General features: G+C 47.1%; 1 protein-coding gene across 2 annotated transcripts in view; it reads right to left on the reverse strand.

The window, feature by feature from the left end:
• Nucleotides 1-591: 591 nt before the first annotated feature.
• Nucleotides 592-25,217, reverse strand: part of LOC310753528 (uncharacterized protein) — a 159,643-nt gene continuing 135,017 nt past the window's right edge. For both annotated transcript variants that reach the window (XM_083594915.1, XM_083594916.1), the window contains one exon: nt 592-943. The gene's annotated coding sequence lies outside the window, so the exon portion shown is untranslated. The remainder of the gene's footprint in view (nt 944-25,217) is intronic.

The following is a 25,217-nucleotide window of genomic DNA, read 5'->3' on the forward strand; positions in this document are numbered from 1 at the left end:
TTATCGAATACCCCCTCCCGCAAAAATCAACCCCCCCCCCAATTGGGAACCACAGCTCTAGACAGACCTGTCCAAACTCCAGATCCTGAATCTGGATCAACCCCTTTCTGCCCAGCTGCCCAGACTCCATTCTCTGCCCTCCCCGGCCTTCAAGTCTCTGAGCACTTGGCTCCAACGCCCTCCCACCCAAAGCAAAAAAGCAGATAGCAACCAAACAGCACCAGAACCGATTTTCTAAAAGCAAGCATCAGAAGGAACACACCAAAGCGCACGTAATTCCAGAGGCCACATTTGCAGGAACGTCCCCGCTTGGGTGACCTTTGTCTTTCCACATCAACCGTAAGTCTCGCCAGGTGGGTGTTGACACCTGTGGGCAAAGAAGCGTGTCGCGGCATGGAAGGGGGTGGTGTGTGTGTGTGTGTGTGTGGTGGAAGCGCCACACGCCGGAGCGAGTATCAAAGAGACATCTGCCAAGCAGGCGACTAGGGGCTGCTGGCGAAGATTGTCTTTGGCTGGTTCTCCTGGGAAACCACTGTCTCTCTCCCGCTGGCCTGAAGAACGATGGAGGAGAGAGGGAAATAAGCGAGTCTCTCTCTCTCTCTCTCTCTCTCTCTCTCTGCTAAAGAAAGATCCCACGAGTTAGAGGCGGATCTCGCCCATCTGCCAATAGGAATGACAGCTACAAGGACTGGGTCCTCGTTAATTTTGACACGACGAGCGGGGTTGCCAGTTCAAAGGAATAACACCGCCAACACCCTTCCCTCCAGTCCTGCAATACAGGGGTACCTCGGTTCTCAAACTTAATCCATCCTGGAAGTCCGTTCCAAAACCAAAGCGTTCCAAAACCGAGGCGCGCTTTCCCATAGAAAGCAATGCAAAACAGATTAATCCGTTCCAGACTTTTAAAAACAACCCCTAAAACAGCAGCTTGACACGGATTTTGCTATCAAACGAGACCGTCGATCCATAAAACGAAAGCAATAAACGATGTACTGCAGTCACACAATCAATCAATCAGTAGCTGAACTGGGTTCCACACAGTCACAGAAGCGAAACAAAAAAGAGCCGCAAAAATGCAAAATAAATAGAAAAACAGACAGTGTGGCACTCATATCGGAAGCGTAACACTCAAAACAGAGCATGTTCGGCTTCCGGAAAAAGTTCGCAAACCGGAACACTTACTTCCGGGTCTGCAGTGTTTCGGTTCCAAGTTGTTTGAGTACCAAGGCGTTTGAGAACCAAGGTACCACTGTACTTGGCAAAAGCTCCTGCTTTTGAAACCATTAAGAGCTAAGAACCTCGGAAGAGGCTGCAGGATCAGGCCTGTCCGTCACCCTATCCCCCAGAGTGGCCGACTGTGCTATCCTTAGCCTTCACCCAAACCTCTTCTAAAGCCGTCCAGGTTGTGTCCTGTGGCAGTGAGTTCCGCAGTTTATCTCTCTGCTGCATGAAGGAGGACTTGGCTTTGTCTGTCCTGAAACTTCCAGCATTTCATGAGTTCCGAGTGTTATGAGAGATGAGAAAAGACTTCCCTACGTCCACACTGTCCATAATTATTAAGCTTTTAATTTGTTTTTGGGTTTTTTTGTAAATAACACTTTTTGCTCCACCTACCTTTGCCTCTGGCTCTGCTAACCAACAAAGCTGGCTCAGCGTGGAATGCGAACCTCCAGTTCAGAAATGTCCTCCGCCTCACATTTACGGAAACAGAGCAAAAAGAAAGAAAAAAGAACTGAAGATCCCCAGTGATATCTGGGTAAATAATATTTGGGATGTGACTCTATCAAAATGCCTTACTCACCGTGTTGTTGTTGAGTCGTTTAGTCATGTCCGCCTCTTCGTGACCCCCTGGACCAGAGCACGCCAGGCACTCCTGTATTCCACTGCCTCCCACAGCTTGTCAAACTCATGCTGGTAGCTTCGAGAACACTGTCCCACCATCTCGTCCTCTGTCGTCCCCTTCTCCTTGCACCCTCCATCTTTCCCAATATCAGGGTCTTTTCCAGGGAGTCTTCTCTTCTCATGAGGTGGCCAAAGTCTTGGAGCCTCAGCTTCAGGATCTGTCCTTCCAGTGAGAATTCAGGGCTGATTTCCTTCAGAATGGAGAGGTTTGATCTTCTTGCAGTCCATGGGACTCTCAAGAGTCTCCTCCAGCACCAGAATTCAAAAGCATCAATTCTTCGGCGATCAGCCTTGTTTATGGTCCAGCTCTCACTTCCATACATCACTACTGGGGAAACCAGAGCTTGAACTATACAGACCTTTGTCGGCAAGGTGATGTCTCTGCTTTTTAAGATGCTGTCTAGTTTGTCATTGCTTTAAGGCACTTGAAAGATAAACAATTCTGGTGGGACTTGGGTTCCGGTTTTTCCCCTTTATAGATGAGACAGAAGATGCTTTTATTCCACAACACATGAACCTTTGTGGAGAGGATACTTGAATTGACAACGCATAAATAAACGTATTGCTTCCGTAACGTGTACCGCATATAGAACTCAATAAGAATGTACGACTGGACAAGTGACTGTTGTCATATGTTGGCCTTTGTATTTACATGAAATCCAATAAAAATTATTTGGATTTTAAAAAAAGAAAAGAACAAGAGAGGAAGCAACAAGTAGGCAGGTCAGAGTCATTTTTAGTTAATAGCCTCCACTTGGAAAGCTCATACCAGGCTCCGCAAGAAGTGTTCGTCTTTAAAACAAACAGAAACAAACAAGCCAACAAGCCCCAGCGCCCACTTAAAACAGCCTTCCTGTGCCATCCTTGCGTTTGTGCGTTGGCACAGGGGGCAAAGGGCACAGCTGGTCATCAGTTCTCTGCCAAGGCTCTCTGCTTGCAGAAATCGCTCTGTTCGAAACTCACCTCTGTCCTTCGCAGTACTGCTCTGTAAAGGAGGAGCGGAGGGCAGACGCGACGTCTGTCGCGCATGTGTGAAACTGGCTCATGCATACTCCAGTAGATAAATCATATCTTCCTATATACACGGAATTGCAGAGGTGGAAGGGACCCCTGGGTCATCTTTTTTTTTTTTATAAGATATTTATTAAAGTTTTAAAGGTTTATATAGAATAGAAAAAACAAAAAACAGAAACAGCAAAAATACATACAAAACACATACAACAACAAGTATAATTTCAATCCCTTATATTCATAAAACTTACTTTCCCGACCTCCTCATACCTCCCCTTTCTGTATTCCAATCTCTAATTAATTCAATTCAGCAAATCCTTCCCCTAATTTCTATATAATTTTTGACCTTTCTTTTCTTGATTACATAATCATTACAGCTAAAAACCACTTAATCTCTGAATCAACATCGTTCTAACATTCAATAATTTTACAATGTTTCTTAAGATAGTCCTTAAATTTCTTCCAATCTTCTTCCACCGTCTCTTTTCCCTGGTCTCGGATTCTGCCGGTCATTTCTGCCAGTCCCATATAATCTATAACCTTCATCTGCCATTCTTCCACGGTGGGTAGATCTTCTGTCTTCCAATACTTTGCGATGAGTATTCTTGCTGCTGTTGTAGCATACATAAAAAATGTTCTGTCCTTCTTTGACACCAATTGGCCGACCATGCCCAGGAGAAAGGCCTCGGGACCCCTGGGTCATCTAGTCCAACCCCCAGCAATGAGGGACTCTCTGCTAAAGCATCAATGACAGATGGCCGCCCAACCTCTGTTCGGTGGAACGCTCTGTCACAAGAGACTAGGGCCCTGCGGGAGTGGACATCTTTCCGCAGGGCCTGCAAGACAGAGCTGTTCCACCTGGCCTTTGGTTTGGACTCAGTCTGACCCTTATGTTTCCCTCCCCATACGGTTTTGATCTATGGGCTACTTTTAAAATGAGGCTGTTTTTTAAATTGCATTTTAACCTGTATTTTAAATTGGTTTCCCCCCCTGTAATTTTACTGGTGTTAGCCGCCCTGAGCCTGGCTCTGGCTGGGGAGGGCGGGGTATAAATAAAATTTATTATTATTTATTTATTATTATTATTATAAACAAGAAGAGTTCTTACCAAGTAGTTTATTCAATATTCACAGAGAGAGATGAAGGAATGCGGTCTCCCCTCGATAATGGTGTTGCTCCCCCCCCTCCGTTTTTCCTATTCTACATCACCCCTGCGCCAGCTGATCTGCGCTTTCTGCCTCTGAGCTTTCTGTTCTACTACTCTCAATGCACGCCTGGTCCTGGGAGAGGGGGGGCAGTTTGGCAAGCTTTCCAAAGACGCTGAGTCTGTCAGCTGTCTTTCCCCTGTTGCTTCTTCTTCTTCCTGCTGTTCTTCTCGCAATATTTCCCAGCTTCTCCGCTCTGCAGCCTCTGAACTATGCCCTTCTGCAAACCGCTGCTCTATAATCCGACCCCCCACAAGGTCTGAGGGACAGTGGACCAGCCCCCTGCTGAAAAAGTTGGCTGACCCCTGCCTTAGAAAGAGCTCTTTTGCCCGGTCGGAATCGGGGTCAGGAAAGCCAGGGATTGAGTGTGAGAGAGAAATTTGGTTCAGTATGCTGCTGGCAGGGACGCAGGTGGCGCTGTGGGTTAAACCACAGAGCCTAGGACTTGCTGATCAGAAGGTCGGCGGTTCGAATCCCCGCGACGGGGTGAGCTCCCGTTGCTCGGTCCCTGCTCCTGCCAACCTAGCAGTTCGAAAGCACGCCTGTGCAAGTAGATAAATAGGTACCACTCTGGCGGGAAGGTAAACGGTGTTTCTGTGCGCTGCTCTGGTTCGCCAGAAGCGGCTGGCTTAGTCCTGCTGGCCACATGACCCGGAAGCTGTACGCCGGCTCCCTCGGCCAATAAAGCGAGATGAGCGCCGCAACCCTAGAGTCGGCCACGACTGGACCTAATGGTCAGGGGTCCCTTTACCTTTATGCTGCTAGCAATGGAACAGTACCCCTTTGGGGTGAGGTCAAGCTGTTTGACGGTCGCAGCACTTGCTGTGGCTGTAGAGACTGATGTGGGAGAGACATGTTTTTTTGCTGCTGGGGCAGAGGAAGGTGTCCGGTTGTGCTGCTTGTGTGTTTCTTGTCTTTGCTGTCATCCCTCTCTGGATCCTTTCTAACTGGCTTAACCTTTTCTGCGGTTGCCCAGGGGGAAGCCATGATGAAGCAACCAGTGTCAACTCCAGTTTACGCTCAGTCCTCCTGATTCACAGCAGGGGTCAACAATGAGGTCCGGCCTCTTTGCAATGTCTTTTACAAATGCATGGGCTGCCACGATTTCTCTCTCTATCTCTCTTTGAGTAGAATGTGTGCTTTGATTTAAAATGCATCTCTGGGTTATTTGTGGGGCATAGGAATTCGTTCATTCCCCCCTCCCCCAAAAAATATAGTCCGGCCCCCCACAAGGTCTGAGGGACAGTGGACCGGCCCTCTGCTACAAAAGTTTGCTGACCCCTGACCTACAGTTTCCCCCTGAGTCCTGACTTCATGCAATTCCAGGATTCTCTTGCAGCACTACAAATCCTACGTGACGACAACCTTACGTTTTTATTTATAAAGCAAGAAAACTGGGAATGATGGTTCATCTGGAAGAGAACAACCTTCTCTATAGATGCCTATTTCTTCTTCCATACAGATGTTTTTGCTGCAAGTGTGAGTGGGTGTTTTTTTTGGGGGGGGGGTTTCTTCTCCTTACTTCATTCCTGATGCTCGACAAAGCATTTGCGTTTGTCGGCAGACAGCTTCCGGGTCATGTGGCCAACAGAACTAAACCGCTTCTGGCGAACCAGAGCAGCGCACGGAAACTCCGTTTACCTTCCCACCGGAGCGGTACCTATTTATCTACTTGCACTTTGACGTGCTTTCGAACTGCTAGGTTGGCAGGAGCAGGGACTGAGCAACGGGAGCTCACCCCATTGCGGGGATTCGAACCGCCGACCTTCTGATTGGCAAGTCCTAGGCTCTGTGGTTTAACCCACAGCGCCACCAGCATCCCAACTTTACACCCCGGTATTGGAGAATTACAGCCTTCTGTGGCTGGAGAGACCAATGCAGGAGGACATTCTTTAGTTGCAGCTGGGGTTGATGAAGACATCCAGTTTTGCTGCTACAGGTGCACTACAAATCCTACGTGATGACAACCTTACGTTTTTATTTATAAAGCAAGAAAACTGGGAATGATGGTTCATCTGGAAGGGAGCAACCTTCTCTATAGATACCTATTTCCTCTTCCCTACAGATGTTTTTGCTGCAAGTGTGAGTGGGGGTTTCTTCTCCTGATGCTCCGCAAAGCAAATAACGCTAGACCAGGGGCTTGAGCGAGACTTGCCTGCTCCCCCCCTTTTTTTGGCTTCTCTCCAGCCTCAATCTATGCCACCTCCCACCAAACCCAGCTTTCCCCGGTGCTCTGTTTATATGTATATTTAATTACGGCTGCTCCTAGACCCAGAGACTGAGCAACGGTTCAGTCCAAAGCACAGGTGTTATGTGATCTGGTTTCCATGGCTCCAGCGCCGAGGTGGAGGATGGAGGAGGCAGCATTTTGTATTATTATAATTTTATTAGGGCAGCTTCGAAATTGTAATCGGGAGAGAGGAAGGCATGATTTGAACAAAAACACAAAGAGCGTTGTCATTGGAGGAAGAGGGGCAGAAAGTTACCAGCGGCAAATCTGCCTTGAGCCTTCCTTTTATTGGTACTGAGCCTTTTATAACAATAGCAATAGCAATAATAATAATAATAATAATTTATTTACACCCCGCCCTCCCCAGCTCAGGGTGGCTAACACCAATAAAATCACGGTAAAAAACATGATAGGAACCAAGAAAAAGAAAACCAATTTAAAATACAGCTTAAAATGCAATTTAAAATGCAGCCTCATTTTATTATTATTATTTTTTTAAAAAGATATTTATTGTGGTTTTACAAAAACATAAGTTTACAAAATAGAAAAAAGTCACATAGAAAGACAAAGATACAAAAAAGAAAACATAGAAAAATACATAAAAGAAAAAAAAGAGGAATAAAAATACAAAATACAAAAAACAAAAAGATAAAAAGGAATTAAAAAAACAAATCCGTTTTTAGTATTTAAACTCATAAGCTTGTTTCCTTGACCTCCTCACACCTCCCCTTTTTGTATTCCCATTTACATAATCAAATCAGCAAATCCTTACCTTCTTTCCTTTATCTTAACTCTATATCATAACATATTATAACTCTTTATTTTCATCCATTTATCAATTCATTTTTGCATATTCTTATTAACTTTGCTGCTAATGCCACTTACTTTCAGTCCAACATCATTTTAACATTCATTAATTTTACAGTGTTTCTGAAGGTAGTCTTTAAATTTCTTCCAGTCTTAAAATGCAGCCTCATTTTAAAAGTAGCCCATGGATCAAAACCGTAAGGGGAGGGAAACATAAGGGTCAGACTGAGTCCAAACCAAAGGCCAGGCGGAACAGCTCTGTCTTGCAGGCCCTGCGGAAAGATGTCAAGTCCCGCAGGGCTCTGGTCTCTTGTGACAGAGCGTTCCACCAAGTCGGGGCCAGTACTGAAAAGGCCCTGGCCCTAGTGGAGACCAATCTAACCCCCTTGCGACTTGGGACCTCCAAAATGTTGTCATTTGTGGACCTTAAGGTCCTCCGCGGGGCATACCAGGAGAGGCAGTCCCATAGGTACGAGGCTCCTAGGCCGCATAGGGCTTTATAGGTCAAAAGCAGCACCTTATCCTGACCCTGTACTCCACCGGGAGCCAGTGCAGTTGGTAAAGCACTGGATGAATGTGATCCCGCGGCAAGGACCCCGTAAGGAGCCTCGCCGCGGCATTCTGCACCCGCTAGAGTTTCTGGGTCTGCTTCTTGGCATCCCACCACGAGAGGGCTAGGATTCTCTGACGCCTGACACCCACGTACGATTGGGGTTTCTCAAATCAGCTCGCCTCTTCCTCTCCTGTCCTCTATACTAAAAAGTTCGCCCTCTGCACATGCCCAGAGGCACGCCGACACATGTAAATCTCAGACAACTGAATAAATAAGCCTACAATCTTCCTTGCAGAGAAGAGGCAAAGCAAGTTCCCCTTTCCCCCCATCCACAGAACAGGCCACGTCGATCAGATGGAGAGTGTAATGGCTTTAGGGGTTGCTTGTGCGTAAATAGCCGCCGCTCTGGGCTAGGTTGGCTGGTTAAACCATTTCTCGCTGGACAGCCACCCACTCCGTGGCTGTCTCAGTCGCTGGCAGAATCCATCAGTGGGCGTTTCTTAAACCTTTTCCAACATAAAAGTTGTTTGACGCCCAGTCTCCTCCTACTCTCCCTGCGCGGAAGTCTTCTGTGCAGGGAGGGCGTGGGTAGCGGAGGACCTGTGCTCTCCCCGCTGGTGTCCAGTGAAGAGTCCCGGAGCCTGCTCTCTGCTTCCCCCATTGGCCCCCCTCTATCCCTGGTGTAGAGCTGATTTTCTTCCCCAACAGGAGACCTGCCTCTCTCCCTGCTTGGCCCCTCTCCAGCATCACTGTGGAGCCTCGCCTCCTCCTCCTCTAGTTCCGATGGCAGTTCCCTGACAGAGAGATAATAATAATAATAATAACAACATCAATAATAATAATATATTTATACCCCGCCCATCTGGCTGGGCTTCCCCAACTGCTCTGGGCGGCTTCCAAACAAATATTAAAATACTGTAATACATCAAACATTAAAAGCTTCCCTAAACAGGGCTGCCTTCAGATGTCTTCTAAAAGTCTGGTAGTTGTTGTTCTCTTTGACATCTGGTGGGAGGGCGTTCCACAGGGCAGGCGCCACCACCGAGAAGGCCCTCTGCCTGGTTCCCTGTAACTTGGCTTCTTGCAGTGAGGGAACCGCCAGAAGGCCCTCAGCGCTGGACCTCAGTGTCCGGGCAGAACGATGGAGGTGGAGACGCTCCTTCAGGTATACTGGACCGAGGCCGTTTAGGGCTTTAAAGGTCAGCACCAACACTTTGAATTGTGCTTGGAAACGTACTGGGAGCCAATGTAGGTCTTTCAAGACTGGTGTAATATGGTCTCGGCGGCTGCTCCCAGTCACCAGTCTAGCTGATTTTAAAGATGATTTTAAAAAGTGGGGGAAAAGTTTAAAAAGAGCGAAGGTGCATTGCAGAAACATCGAACCATATGGCTGGTACTCACCCCCCCCCCTCATCCCTTTCAACCTGCACAAATTGTGGCAGGGGGAGGTGTACAGATAGAAGGTGGGAACTGGCAAGGCATCTGTGGAATAATAACAGGTTTCTCCTCTCTTCCCCCTACTCAGGTGCCTACAGGTATACCAGCAGAAAAAACCGCCCCCAATTACAGAGAACTGAGTAGAAGGCGGCTGGCATTCTGTCGCTGCATACCAAACGAACAGATGGCTGTTTGGGCTCCTGGCCAAGAAGGAAAAAAGATTTGCTTTCTGGTCTTGGGGAGTTTTGGGGCCCCCATCGCTGCCAGGTTCGTCCTCAAACTAGCTGGCAGGAACAGGACTGGGATCTGCAATGTCGTGACTTGGGGGTTTTTTTTTGGAGGGGGGTTCAATTTTACCCTTCTACAGAGGTTGAGAGAGGAATTTGCTTCGCTCCAGCTTTTTAATGCAAAACTCCCAGCTCCTCGCTTCCTGATACAATTGGAGAATCGAAACAACCAGCCAGCCTTGGGAATTTGCACTTCCCCCCCGAATTTTGCAATGAGGTTTGTCAGCCTAGCCTTGCATGTATTGGGGGATGGGGGGGGACAGAAGAGCACACAAAAATACCTAGATTGGCAAAAAGGACATACCCAAAAAAAGAGACAGCGTTAGATATGGTAAGATTGGTTGCAATAATGGGCTCCTTTTGGATAAATTCATTCTGAAACATTGGTATGTTTTCCAGAGCATTTTCTTAAAACATTTTTTTGTTTTTGCAAAGTTATGTAGAATTATGCAAGACCGTTTAAGCATATCGCACCCATCCTGGCCCGGCTGCACTGGCTGCCAATTAGTTTCCGGGCCCAGTTCAAAGTGCTGGTTTTGACTCATAAAGCCTTAAACGGCTCAGGACCGCAAAACCCCATATGAACAAACCCGGACCCTGAGATCATCCTCTGTGGCCCTTCTTCATGTGTCCCCTCCTCAAGAGGTCCGGAGGGTGGCTATACGAGAACGGGGCCTTCTCTGCAGTGGCTCCCCGTCTGTGAAATGTTCTCCCCAGGGAAGTTCACTTGGCGCCATCATTATATATTTTTAGGCACCAGTTTTTTTGTTTTTGTTTTTATTAAAGATTTTCTTGTTTTACAGAAGTGAGTGTAATGTCTCTCGTATTTTTTCCATGTAACATTTTTACAAATCCGTTTCATTTGTTGAGACATTAGGGGGAGAAAAAAAAAGGGGTGGAGGGGGGGAAGATGGGTGGGGGAGGGGTTGGGTGGCAATGTTTCTATTATGCTTAAAAAGTAGAGACATCACCTTGTCATCAAAAGTCCGTATAGTAAAAGCTATGGTTTTCCCAGTAGTGATGTATGGAAGTGAGAGCTGGACCATAAAGAAGGCTGATCGCCGAAGAATGGATGCTTTTGAATTCTGGTGCTGGAGGAGACTCTTGAGAGTCCCATGGACTGCAAGAAGATCAAACCTCTCCATTCTGAAGGAAATCAGCCCTGAGTGCTCACTGGAAGGACAGATCCTGAAGCTGAGGCTCCAAGACTTTGGCCACCTCAGGAGAAGAGAAGACTCCCTGGAAAAGACCCTGAAGTTGGGAAAGATGGAGGGCACAAGGAGAAGGGGACGACAGAGGACGAGATGGTGGGACAGTGTCCTCAAAGCTACCAGCATGAGTTTGACCAAACTCGGGAGGCAGTGGAAGACAGGAGTGCCTGGTGTGCTCTGGTCCAGGGGGTCACGAAGAGGCGCACACGACCAAACGACTAAACAACAACAAATGTAGGGTTTGGTGTCAGCGTTGCTTGTGCTGTTCACTTGTGTTCCTTTGGTGGTGAGAGAGGTTGGGGTTGGCCTCGGGTGTGGCTGTTCATTTGTGGTTGGCTGTGGTGGTCTTTGTTTTCGTGTATGAGTGGGGTGGGTGGGTATTTTGGATCAGGTTAGCCATATTGATTTGTATGCTGTTGGTGGATTATTGTCCTTGTCTTATTGGGCTGTGTATGTGATAAAGGGGAGCCATACCGGGGTGAAGCCATCTTCTTCTGTTTGTCCCCGTGTCAGTTTCAGTTTATTGGTTAATTTTTCTAGTAGGGCTGTTTCCCATGCTATTTGGTACCATTGGTCCATGCTTATTTCTGACAGGTCTCTCCAGTGTCTGGTTATGGTGTTTCTGGCTGCTGAAAGTAGGTGGGTTATGAGTTCTTTGTGGTGTAAATGGGCACTGTTGTCTTGGAAGATGTATTTTTAGGCACCAGTTGAAATGTTTCTCTTCAACCAGACCTTTGGCTAATGGACACCTGGTGCCCTTTTAAATGTGTGGTGTTGATGTAATTTTTACTGTTTATTTTCACAGAATCGTAGAATTTAAAGAGGACTGGAAGGAGAACGGGGTGGCGTTGGCTTCTCTTGATGAGCCGTTGGTCCAGACGTTGTCTTCATTCTCGCCTCCGTCTCTGGTCTCCACCCTGCTTCAAATCCTCTCTCTTTCGTTAGGCGGCCTCCATTAAGACCCAACAAAAGCACAGCGTTCGTCTGGCCGCGGGAGCTAATGATACATTTAAAGCGGCGTCTGGGGCACGAAAACATCAGCAAGCCCTCATCAACGGAAATTAAAGTCCATTCACGAAGGAAGAAAAGCGGGGGAACTCTCTGCGGCGCGGTCACTCGCCTTTTGAGGCCCGGCACTGTGAGTTTTGCCAACCGAGGCTGGGATCTGAGCGGGGGACAAATTAGCCCGTAGGAAGAAGAGAATAAAGAGGGTTTGTGGGCAGCAGAACAAGTTAATATGTGTATTGCTGTCATTCTCGTTGCGTCTTGAGGATAGACCTAAGAACATCGGAAGAGGCTTCTGGACATAGCTGTCAACGTTTTCCTTTTTTTAAAGGGAAATTCCCTTATTTCGAATAGGTACCTCGCAAGGAAAGGGAAAAGTTGGCAGCTGTGCTGCTGGGTCAGGCCCATCGATTCCAGAATCCTGTTCTATCCCCTACTACTAGAAGGCATTTTTGCATATTACTTTCACTCATCTATATGCAATATTAGGCGTGCTTTTTTTTGTAGTTTTGTGCATGCATTTTTGGTGGGGAGAACGGCGTTTCACAGCAAAGGGAAGAGAGCATTTTGAAAAGGCAGCTGTGGTGGAATTGTAAGGTAATTAAAAAATTTGGGGAAATGATATACAACGAATTGAAGAAAATGTTCCATTTAACATTTGTTAAAAAACCTGAAGCATTTTTATTAGGGATTGTAGGGAAAGATCGGCCAAAAAAGCTGAAAAACATCTTAATGTATGCGACAACGGCCGCGAGAGTTCTGGTAGCACAAGGATGGAAGACTGAAGAAACCCCAACTAACGAATCATGGCAAGAAAAATTGATGGATGATGCAGAACTGGCAAAACTGACATACAAGCTACACGACAAGGATAACTGTGACTCTAAAGATGAATGGGAACCCTTTACAAAGTATTTGAAGACACAACAAAGCGAACTGGACTCCTTGGCTGGTTTTGAATAAACATTCACAAACTTTTTATTGATAATAATCAGCTAAATAGTTTGAGGATCTATACAACTGTGTAACATGCAGAAAACAGCATTTTTAGAGAAATCAAAGACTGGAACTGAGGGAAGTCGGGGGGAGGGAGGAAAAATGGGGGGAAAATAAGGATGATATGTTTCTGGATAATATGTTTTGTTTTAATCTTGAATAAAAAGTTATTAAAAAAAGGAAAAAGAAAAGGCAGCTGTGTTTACTGTTCAGGTATTGTTTCTGGAAGTGCAAACTGGGTCAGTTCTCATGACCCTTGGCATGTAGTCTTCCTTTATGGGTGCCCATGAGAATCTGTCAGGGAACGACGACAGTAAAACGCCGTAAGTGTGAAACCGGTAGTTCCATGCACACCCGAAATCAGTGCCTGCACAATTTGCCTTGTATCACACATTCCCAAATGCCACACATCCTTTTTAGAAAAGGTGACATGGTCCTGTGGCCCTGCAAACTCTGCAAGTCAAACCTCACATTAACCACCTACTGCAGGGGTAGGCAAACTAAGGCCCATGGGCCGGATCCGGCCCAATCGCCTTCTCAATCCGGCCGGCGGACGGTCCAGGAATCAGCGTGTTTTTCCATGAGCAGAATGTGTCCTATTATTTAAAACACATCTCTAGGTTATTTGTGGGGCCTGCCTGGTGTTTTTACATGAGTGGAATGTGTGCTTTTATTTAAAATGGAGTGCTTTTATTTAAAATGCCCCCGCAAAAAAAAAATATAGTCCGCCCCCCCACAAGGTCTGAGGGATGGTGGACTGGCCCCCTGCTGAAAAAGTTTGCTGACCCCTGGTGTAGACCGTCCTGACCTAGATAGACCTGGGAGAGCTCAGTCGATTGAGTGTAAGACTCTTAAATTCCGGGTTGCAAGTTTGGGCCCCATCGTCAGATTTCTGCGTGGCAAGGGGTTGGACTAGATGCCTCTAGTGGTCCCAACTCTATCACTCTATGGCCAAACATTGTATCAATATACAATATGCTTTTACTGTACAGTGGTACCTTGGGTTAAGTACTTAATTCGTTCCGGAGGTCCTTACTTAACCTGAAACTGTTCTTAACCTGAAGCACCACTTTAGCTAATGGGGCCTCCTGCTGCTGCTGCGCCGCCGCCGTGTGATTTCTGTTCTCATCCTGAAGCAAAGTTCTTAACCTGAAGCACTATTTCTGGGTTAGGGGAGTCTGTAACCTGAAGCGTATGTAAGCCAAGGTATACCACTGTACTCGTGGTGTTCAAATGAGCGCCGGAATGTGTAAAAAGAGGGGATCCACACCAAAGTCTGTGCTCAAATGTGTTGATGGGATGTGGGTCTGTTCGCTCCCTCACCCCCCAGCCTGGCACAGATTTATTGCATTCCTCTCAGAAGTCTCTCTGTTCAAAAGACTTCTGCGGCGAGAGTCAAATGAAGGAGACTCTGAAAAGAAAAGAAAAACGAATAACAAAAAGCAATCGGAGTTCTTGATCGTTCAAATGCCTTTTTGTTGCTGTGCGGTTCGGAAGATGATAAAACACAGCGCAACTTGAGCAGAGGCTAGCAGGATAATGAGTTTTCATTTGCAAATAGTAAAAAAGGGAAAGGAAAAAAAGAACAAACCACCCAAACTCGTTGGGTCAGCCCTGGGGAAGGAAGGAAGATCTCTGAGGACAGCGTCGGTTGTTGTGGTACCCGGTTGCCATGACAACCTGCAGGCCCTGGATATGGTCTAGAGCATCAGCTTCCGGTTGCTATGGCAGCAAGCCCGGACCATTCTAGAACTGGTGGCTGCTTTGCTCATACCCCCATCCAGGGGAGATGCAGCCACAGGTTTTCTCCCTGCCTTTTTTAAAAAGCATAATTTTAAGATCCACACACCAGTTTTTTCGACCCTGCGCCTGTGTTTGAGTGGGTTGTTTTGTTTTGTTTTGTTGCTTTAAGTGAAGACAAAGGTTATCCCTTTTAAGAGAAAAAATATTAAGTGTACCTTTTAAAACAATAATTATAGGTAGCTGATGCAGACATCAAAGGTAAAGCATTAGGGATAATCAAGTTACCCAGATCATGCAAACGCCTTAGCAAAGTGTGTCAGAATTAAATATAAAAAAGCACGAATAACCAAAAAGGTGTCTTAAATCATTAAAGTTCTCCCAAGCACAGAGGCACAGGAGAATGGAGAAAAAACAGTGTGTGGTTTTTTTAAGGAAATAAAGAGGATTTGTCCCTAAAACTAAATGCAGACGCTCTCGCATATCCGATCATGCCAGTTCTCCTCTATATTTTGGGAAATGGTTCATCCGTCTTCTCTCTATGGGATGGGATTGAGATTGTGCCGAGACGTCTTCAGTTCTGACATCCCTGTTCCGATAGGCTTTCCCAGGTGGATGAATGGCTTTTGCCACGAGTGTCTATTTGGTGTGGTTTAAAAATCATAGAGTTGCAAGGGACACCCGGAGGTCATCCAGTCCAACCCTCTGCAATGCAGCCAACCCTGGATGGGCTAGAACCACGAACAGCTTGACACGCTAACCTATTCCACCATGGAAGCCTATTTTGTGTTAATTGGATTGGTTGTTTTCTCACTTTTTTTGGAGGGGAAGATTTTATTAAGGTGGTTGTGCAAAAGATCATAATAAACTGAAGATGGTGATAAGTAATGATAATAAGTGCCATTTTTTTTTAAAAAAAACTCTCCCCAATCACTAACTGCATCTGACAAATTTTACTGTTAGCACAGTGTTTAACAGTCCAGAGGTCCTTTACCTTTTTTACCTTTGTTGTTGTTGAGTCGTTTAGTCGCGTCCGCCTCTTCGTGACCCCCTGGACCAGAGCACGCCAGGCCCTCCTGTCTTCCACCGCCTCCCGCAGTTTGGTCAAACTCATGCTGGCAGCTTCGAGAACACTGTCCCACCATCTCGTCCTCTGTCGTCCCCTTCTCCTTGCGCCCTCCATCTTTCCCAACATCAGGGTCTTTTCCAGGGAGTCTTCTCTTCTCATGAAGTGGCCAAAGTCTTGGAGCCTCAGCTTCAGGATCTGTCCTTCCAGTGAGCACTCAGGGCTGATTTCCTTCCGAATGGAGAGGTTTGATCTTCTTGCAGTCCATGGGACTCTCAAGAGTCTCCTCCAGCACCAGAATTCAAAAGCATCCATTCTTCGGCGATCAGCCTTCTTGATGGTCCAGCTCTCACTTCCCTACATCACTGCTGGGAAAACCATAGCTTGAACTATACGGACCTTTGTTGGCAAGGTGAGGTCTCTACTTTTTAAGATACTGCCTCCTGACCACACACTGTATTAAGACGGACTTTGCCTGTCCAGAATCTTCCAGCATACAGCTTCGTTAGATGCCCCCAAGATTTAATATTATGAGGGAGAAAAGGTTTTCTCCACACCTGAGATAATTTTGCGCATGTCTCTGCTTATCGTCAGTAAAGGTTTCTCAAGCAACAGCAGGCGGGGAGTCAGATTATGCCTGTTGCCCGAAGCCAGCTCCCCACAGAGCATGTCCTTGGGGATTCCGCCATCATCATTAAACAGGTGGGGCCCTCACTGAAAAGGCCCCGTACAACAATGCTGTAGCTGGTGGGTTCTGGACTGTCCCTTTATTATTCTTATTCTTATTAAATTTATTTACAGTAGTACCTCAGGTTACATACGCTTCAGGTTACAGACTCCGCTAACCCAGAAATAGTGCTTCAGGTTAAGAACTTTGCTTCAGGATGAGAACAGAAATCGTGCTCTGGCGGCGTGGCAGCAGCAGGAGGCCCCATTAGCTAAAGTGGTGCTTCAGGTTAAGAACAGTTTCAGGTTGAGAACGGACCTCCGGAACGAATTAAGTACTTAACCCGAGGTACCACTGTATTTGGTTTTTCAAATTAAATTTTTGCAGAGATATGTCAAACATAAATAATAAAAACAAGATTTGTGGGTCCTGTTATTAATCATTTCCTCCCGCATCTTTTATGATCGTCCAAATCTTTTACATCTCCACTGTGTCCAGAATTCACCCTTAAACTACAAGCGATATTCCAGTCCTACTACCAATTTTAACTGTTTACAATGGTCTTTAAGTTATAATTTTTCCCTATTCCTTATTAAAATTTGGGTCTTCCTGATTTCTGATTCTTCCAGTCATTTTAGCCATTTCTGCGTAATCCATCATCTTCACCTGCAATTATTCTCTCGTAGGGACTTCGTCTTCTTTCCATCTCTGGGCCAATAACAGCCGTGGTCGCGTACATAAATGGTCTTTTCTGCTCCCTTGGGATTTCGGCACCTGATTTCGGACGGTTTCAGCTCAGCCTCAGGCAGAGAGACTAAAGGATCGCCTCAGCCCTTAAACGCTCACGCCAAACCACCCATCTTTTTGCAAAAGGAAAAGGAAATTTAAAAGAACGGCAAAAGCTTTTATCTTCCTCCTCGTTGGTAGGTTGTAATTAAGTTCTATTTGCATCTCGCTTCCAATTTCCCTTTCCGCCATTTCTGAGAGCCGGCCCAATTGCAGCGTGGGAAATCTTGCGCGCTCTCAGCCTCCGGCAAGCGAGAGGCGAGAGCGCAGGAAATGCATCCCCTGCAGCTGGCTGTCAAAAACGGCAAATATTTCACCCTGGGTAGGAAAAGATTGGGTGGCACTGTGGGTTGAACCACAGAGCCTAGGACTTGCCGATCAGAAGGCCGGCGGTTCGAATCCTGCGACGCGGTGAGCTCCCGTTGCTCAGTCCCTGCTCCTGCCAACCTAGCAGTTCGAAACCACATCAAAGTGCAAGTAGATAAATAGGTACTGCTCTGGCAGGAAGGTAAACGGCGCTTCCGTGCGCTGCTCTGGTTCGCCAGAAGTGGCTTAGTCCTGCTGGCCACATGACCCGGAAGCTGTACGCCGGCTCCCTCGGCCAGTAAAGCGAGATGAGCGTCGCAACCCCAGAGTCGGCCACGACTGGACCTAATGGTCGGGGTCCCTTTACCTTAGGAAAAGATTGTCCCTTTGCAGCCCAATGTTTACCTATCCCAAACCTGATGTCATATATGATGTCAGGGGTAGAGTGTTTGGGTACTTGGTAGGAAACTACCATGCAAGTTCTATCAAGACTACTGCCAAGCTAATTATTATTATTATTATTATTATTATTATTATTATTATTATTATTTATCAGCTTCAATTCCCCCCTGCTGGCCTTTCCAGATAGGTCTGTGGGAGACTCTGCCCAAACCCCTAGACCCTGCCCATCTGGCTGCTTTATAATATTATAAATCATGCTGTTTTATAATAGGATAATGATAACGACAATAATAATGATAATGATAGCTTATGACTTATATTCCCGCCCATCCCCAGCCGCTTTGGACAGCTCCCAACAGAATATTGAAAACACAATAAAACATCAAACATTAAAAGCTTCCCTAAACAGGGCTGCCTTCAGATGTCTCCTAAAAGCCAGGTAGTTGTTTATTTCCTTGACATCGGATGGGAGGGCGCTACCACCGAGAAGGCCCTGTGCCTGGTTCCCCATAACCTCGCTTCTCGCAGGGAGGGAAACGCCAGAAGGCACTCGGAGCTGGACCTCAGTGTCCGGGCTGAACGATGGGGGTAGAGATGCTCCTTCAGGTATACTGGGCCGAGGCTGTTTAGGGCTTTCAAGGTCAGCACCAACACTTTAAATTATGCTCGGAAACGTACTGGCCTAATTTGGCCAGATACTCCTCGTGCCTGTTCTTGAGATGTTTATGAACACCCCTCCTTTGCAGGTCACCTCTCACAAGGGGGAGCCTGTTTGCCCCTCACCTCTTGCAAAGTTTATCTTACTTGCACCTCACCTCTTGCAAAGTTTATCTTACTTGCACCTCACCTCTTGCAAAGCTTATCTCCCTTGCATCTCACCTCTTGCAAAGTTTATCTTACTTGCACCTCACCTCTTGCAAAGCTTATCTCCTTTGCATCTCACCTCTTGCAAAGTTTATCTTACTTGCACCTCACCTCTTGCAAAGCTTATCTCCTTTACATCTCACCTCTTGCAAAGTTTATTTTACTTGCACCTCACTTCTTGCAAAGCTTATCTCCTTTGCACCTCACCTCTTGCAAAGCTTATCTCCTTTGCACCTCACCTCTTGCAAAGGTTACCCTGCTCGTGCCTCATATCTTGCAAAGCTTATCCTATTTGCCCCGCCGAAATTGGGTAGGGAACCTGTGGAGTCTGTGAAGCATTTAACGGGGAACGAAAGCGAGCCGCGATGTGGCAACGAGGAAAAGCAAAAATGCAAGACGCTTTTCCTCTTCGAGTTACAGCTCACTGCTATCCAGAGGGATGGAGCTGGCAGCCACGATGGCTGAGATGCATATGCAAAAAAAGAAGGATGAAAACACACAGCAGACGTGGTTCCCAGCAGCAATCCCCCTGCATTATTTATCCGTATTAACGTTTCTTAAAGGCAAATTAAGCAACTGGGTGAGGCGGGGGGCGGGGGGGAGAAGCGAGCCCCAAACGAAAACAGTGATTAGGCAGTCGCAAGAGTCTGGTGGCGAGAAAGCGTCAGGGGGAAGCCGGGATGAGTTTGGGTTGGCATGAAGTCTCTAAGTGGAACCGTTTGCGCCACGAGCTGTCAAAACAGTGCACCGCTTGCGGCGAGAGGGCGAAGCAGTGGGACGCATTCTTGCCCCCCCCCGCTTGCACAAATTTGGGATGGATCCCTTAGCAACTCCTGCAGGAGTGACAAAAGAACACAACACGAGGTTGCTGGACCACCAGCTGCCCCCCAGGAGGGCTGGATTTAGGTTTGATGAGGCCCTAATCCAGGTATAAGCAAACTCCGGCCCTCCAGATGTTTGGGACTACAATTCCCTTCATCCCTGACCTCTGGTCCTGTTAACTAGGGATGATGGGAATTGTAGTCCCAAACATCTGGAGGGCTGGAGTTTGTCTATGCATGCCCTAAGCTACTGAAGGTAATGGGGCCCTTTCTATGTCCAGCTGTCCTTTGTCAACAACAAATTGCCGCTGTGTTTTTTTGTGTTGAATATATGCTATATGGTCATTTATGGACCTAACAGGTATCTCAAGCCATTTGCCCATGTGGCCATGCAACCAGTCCATGCAGAATGTAAAGGTAAAGGTAAAGGGACCCCTGACCATTAGGTCCAGTTGTGACCGACTCTGGGGTTGCGGCGCTCATCCCGCTTTATTGGCCGAGGAAGCCGGTGTACAGTTTCCGGGTCATGTGGCCAGCAGGACTAAGCCACTTCTGGCGAACCAGAGCAGCGCACGGAAACGCCGTTTACCTTCCCGCCGGAGCGGTACCTATTTATCTACTTGCACTTTGATGTGCTTTCAAACTGCTAGGTTGGCAGGAGCAGGGACCGAGCAGTGGGAGCTCACCCCGTCATTGCGGGGATTCGAACCACCAACCTCCTGATTGGCAAGTCCTAGGCTCTGTGGTTTAACCCACAGCGCCACCTGTGTCCCATGCAGAATGTCGGCCCCCTATACTGTATATAGAAAGGAGTAAACCAGTGATATTTTAGGGAGCAGGCTAGCAGGCGGGGCCCATGACTTACATCCTAGGACCCTACACAACACAAAACACCATTTACCTTCCCGTCGCAGTGGTACCTATTTATCTACTTGCACTGGTGTGCTTTCGAACTGCTAGGTTGGCAGGAGCTAGGATGGAGCAATGGGATCTCGCTCCGTCGCAGGGATTCAAACCGCCGACCTCCCAATCGGCAAGCCCAAGAGGCTCAGGGGTTTAGACCACAGCGGCATCGTGACATGCGCGTTTCGGAAGGCACTGCTACCCAGACCAGTCCGCATTGGCTTGATTTTCATGCGCAGAGCATTTAACCAGGCCTTGACCTTGTTTGTTATTTTTAACAATTCCCGGCTTGATTATTTACTTTGCATTTTAAAGTATGCTGCAATCCGCTTGCTGGACGGTTTTTGTTTTATTTTGTTTTTTTGTTTTACCCAGAGCAAAAATCTATGAAATGCATACATAAGTAGTTCTTTTAGATCTGCTCTAGCATAGCAGAAATCTGGGCAGTCGTGTGGGGGGGGGGACTGTTGGATGGGTCCACAGGTGGGCGGATAGGTGTGTGGGTGGATGAGGGGTGGGGGAGGCACAGAGAGTGGCAAAACACTCACTCGCTCATCCTCAGTGGAGCAGTCAGCAAGAAAGGAAATTACCGTATTTTTTGCTCTATAAGACTCCCTTTTCCCCTCCTACAAAGTAAGGGGAAATGTGTGTGCGTCTTATGGAGCGAATGCAGGCTGCGCAGCTATCCCAGAAGCCAGAACAGCAAGAGGGGTTGCTGCTTTCGCTGCGCAGCGATCCCTCTTCCTGTTCTGGCTTCTGAGATTCAGAATATTTTTTTCCTTGTTTTCCTCCTCCAAAAACTAGGTGCGTCTTGTGGTCTGGTGCGTCTTATAGAGCGGAAAATATGGTGAATCTGCGCTGCCTCCTGGGCTGGCAGAGTTTCCACCGCACCCCAGTTTGCGGGTGTCTTGGGGGACCCTAACCGATGTCAGTACGGAGTCTGGAGGTATCTGCAGTGGCGAGAAGGCATCTAACTTCCAGGTTAGAGCGCTCTGTCTCTCACACACACCCTTTGTCCTTGGGGAGGGAAATCTGATGTTTCCTTTGGCTCCCTAAGATATGCTCCCGGGGGCCACAGGATTGCAGGGTGAACGATCTTACCATGGCCCACGCCAGACACTCCCAGGTTTTTCTACGGCCCTCAAAACATCTTTGCAGGGGCCATAGGATTACAGGCTCAGGGGTCATACTGTGGCCCCTGGGATACCCTCCCTGGTTTTTTTGTGGCCCTTGCAGCATTCTGTCAGGGGCCACAGGATTGCAGGGTTAATGGTGGCCCTCCAAACACTCTTCCAGAGGTAATAAGATTGCAGCATTAATATTTTTATGCGGGGGGGAGAGGGGGCTTTTGATGCTAAAGTTTCCTCAAAATGCTGTCAGCTTGCCTGCTCAATCTAGGGACCCATTCTGCCCAGAATATTCCCATTCCCAGCAGACATCCACCCAGGGAATATCTCAGCCCTGAGGTCTGCAGGGAAGCATTTGACGGCGGTGCCAGAATTTTTGTTTCATCGCTATTGCTGTTAGTATTAGGAATGAATTCCACCCAGCCTTTGTTGAGATCTCTTTCGGGGCTGGAACATAAGGCTCTCTCCCCCCATTTCTGCACACAATCACACCCCAAGACGCCACTAGGAGCCAAGCAGATACTGAATCCCAACAAGCCTGTTTGTTGAGCCAGGAATGTTAGGGGGAAAACAACAACGAGGCACAGAACCCAAGATATGCAGCGCATTTGAAATCCATTTTTTGAAAAGACAGATGGAAATCGGCTCTCCCCGAGCCCAGAATGCTGCAGAAATGAGCATGACTGACAACAGCCCAAGAAGTTGATCTAAGGTCCTGCCCTGCTTATCATTCTCTCTGCAAGTGCTAAGGGAGGAGGACCTCAGGAGACCAGGGCCAGGCTAAGTAGGATGCGGGTGGGGCTGTGGGTTAAACCACAGAGCCTAGGGCTTGCCAATCAGAAGGTCGGCGGTTCGAATCCCCGCAATGACGGGGTGAGCTCCCGTTGCTCGGTCCCTGCTCTTGCCAACCTAGCAGTTCGAAAGCACGTCAAAGTGCAAGTAGATAAATAGTGTGCAAGTAGATAAATAGGTACCGCTCCGGCGGGAAGGTAAACGGCGTTTCCGTGCGCTGCTCTGGCTCGCCATGGCAAACCCAGAAGTATTTTACCTGGTTTCGCCATGTGCTCATGCGCAGAAGCGGTCTGCGCATGTGCAGAAGCGGTCCTCAGGTCGCGGAAACCTCGGGATCTGACCGCACCTCTGGAACAGATCCCATCCACAACTGCAGGTACCACTGTATAAATTTATAACGAAACCAAATACATATCCGTATAAAGAGATGGTGAACTAGATGGACTTGGTAAATGGCAGGGTTTTTTTTTTATATCCCCAAATGTAGTTGATGAGGGGTTTTCAAAAGGTTTTGGTCAGGCAGCAGTAAACCTGGACTATCCTTGCTTATTTATTTCTGTCAGTTTTTTCCCTGGCTTGTTGGTGCTTTCGGGTATCAAAGGACAGTGTTTGAGCTTGAATCTCAATCGCCCACAAAATTTTGCCCTCTCTCCCTTCCTCGCTGCTTCTTATATCATAGCCACATTCCACCCACTCAAACTTCTAACCATCTCTTTATATACGAAAGTTGAAGGTGCAGCTAAGGAGAAGGACCTTGTTCTTGTAAAATGTTTTGTTGTTGTTGTCGTTTAGTGACTCCATGGACCAGAGCACGCCAGGCCCTCCTGTCTTTCACTGCCTCCCACAGTTTGGTCAAACTCATGCTGGCAGCTTCGAGAACACTGTCCCACCATCTCGTCCTCTGTCGTCCCCTTCTCCTTGTGCCCTCCATCTTTCCCAACATCAGGGTCTTTTCCAGGGAGTCTTCTCTTCTCATGAGGTGGCCAAAGTCTTGGAGCCTCAGCTTCAGGATCTGTCCTTCCAGTGAGCACTCAGGGCTGATTTCCTTCAGAATGGAGAGGTTTGATCTTCTCGCAGTCCATGGGACTCTCAAGAGTCTCCTCCAGCACCATAATTCAAAAGCATCCATTCTTCGGCGATCAGCCTTCTTTCTGGTCCAGCTCTCACTTCCATACATCACTACTGGGAAAACCATAGCTTTTACTATACGGACCTTTGTTGGCAAGGTGATGTCTCTAAACCTGGACTATCATTGCTTATTCGGTTATCAAAGGGCAGTGTTTGAGCTTGAATCTCAATCGCCCACAAAATTTTGCCCTCTCTCCCTTCCTCGCTGCTTCTTATATCATAGCCACATGCCACCGACTCAAACTTCTAACCATCTCTTTATATACGAAAGTTGAAGGTGCAGCTAAGGAGAAGGACCTTGTTCTTGTAAAATGTTACATCTATCTTTTCCCTGTTGCTGTTCTCCCTCATTCCTCAATCACAGAGAGAATTAATTGCCACACACAAGGATATGGTTTGAGTGCCTCACTTGTAGTTTTTATAAATCACTTAATGTGTTGACATGAATGGAAGTTATGAATATTGCAGTTGTTGTATAAGTGATTATTATTTCAACCGGAATGTAGCTGAAATTAAGATTCTGGAACGCAGAAATAAAGAAAACCATCAAACCATTAATTTGAACTCGCGGGGATGGGGGGAGGTGACCTAAATTATATAATTTGGTATTTGAATGATTGGTATTAGCAGTGGGGGGTTTTTCTAATAAAATGTTTAGGGGTACTCTCATTCTGAATCAAGAAAAATCACCATTTTATAGTTCAAATTGGGGGGAAATAAATACAGTAAATGGATATTAGGGATAGCAGTGGAACTGACGATTCACCGTGCTATTCAACGGGACTAACGATTCACCGTACTAGAGAAGAAACTAATTTTTTGATAGTCCCGCTCTATTCTGCCTTGGTCAGACCACACCTGGAATACTGTGTCCAGTTCTGGGCACCAGAATTTAAGAAGGATGTTGACAAGTTGGAAGATGGGCAGAGGAAGGCGACCGAGATGATCAAGGGTCTGGAAACCAAGCCTGATGAGGAACGGTCGAAGGAGCTGGGTATGTCTAGCCTGGAAAAGAGGAGATATGAGAGCTAACCTTAAAATATCTGAAGGGATGCCACACGGAGGAGGGAGCATGCTTTCAATTCAAAATCCTTTATTAGGCATAGCACACCACACATTATCAAACAAACATCATATACAGACTGTATAAAATACGGGCTCAGCGAACACAATTTATCCCAGTCCTATTCTTAACTCCAAAAAATGAACCGATGTACATAGATAATATAATACAACACGGCAACATCACCTACCATTAAGAACCACTAAGTCTCTCTATCATGGCCCATTCTTTCTTCATGGACAGCACTCAAAAATTCAGCCACTATAACAGTAATTTGATCATCGCTGTCCGCCAGCAGGTCCTGAACAGTTGGTTGTGTAAAAATCTGTCTATTAAATTTTAGGGCCTCAAACAATTGTCTTCTGGCATAACTGCCAAAATCACAGGAAAAGAACACATAGGGAGCATGCTTGTTTTCTCCTGCTCTGGAGGTCAGGACTCGAACCCGTGGCTTCAAGTTACAAGGAAGAGGATTCCGACTCAACATCTTTCTGACAGTCAGAGCTGTTCGACCGTGGTGGACTCCCCTTCCCGGGTGGTGTTTAAGCAGAGCTTGGATGGCCATCTGTCCTGGGTGCTTTAGCTGATGTTGGGAAAGATGGAGGGCACAAGGAGAAGGGGACGACAGAGGACGAGATGGTTGGACAGTGTTCTCGAAGCTACCAGCATGAGTTTGGCCAAACTGCGGGAGGCAGTGGAAGACAGGAGGGCCTGGCGTGCTCTGGTCCAGGGGGTCACGAAGAGTCGGACACGACTAAACGACTAAACAACAACAAGTGCATTTTCCCTGGGGGTTTCTGGCTGGTCGCTCTTAGCAAGAAATGTCAGAATCGGCACAGCTCTTCGTCCATCCGTCCAGCGTTCCAGGCCACTCTCTCATCCCCCTTTGTTTCCGACCACTTATCCCC

The sequence above is a fragment of the Podarcis filfolensis genome (assembly GCF_964270895.1).
Source record: "Podarcis filfolensis genome assembly, chromosome: 18".
NCBI lineage: Eukaryota > Metazoa > Chordata > Lepidosauria > Squamata > Lacertidae > Podarcis > Podarcis filfolensis.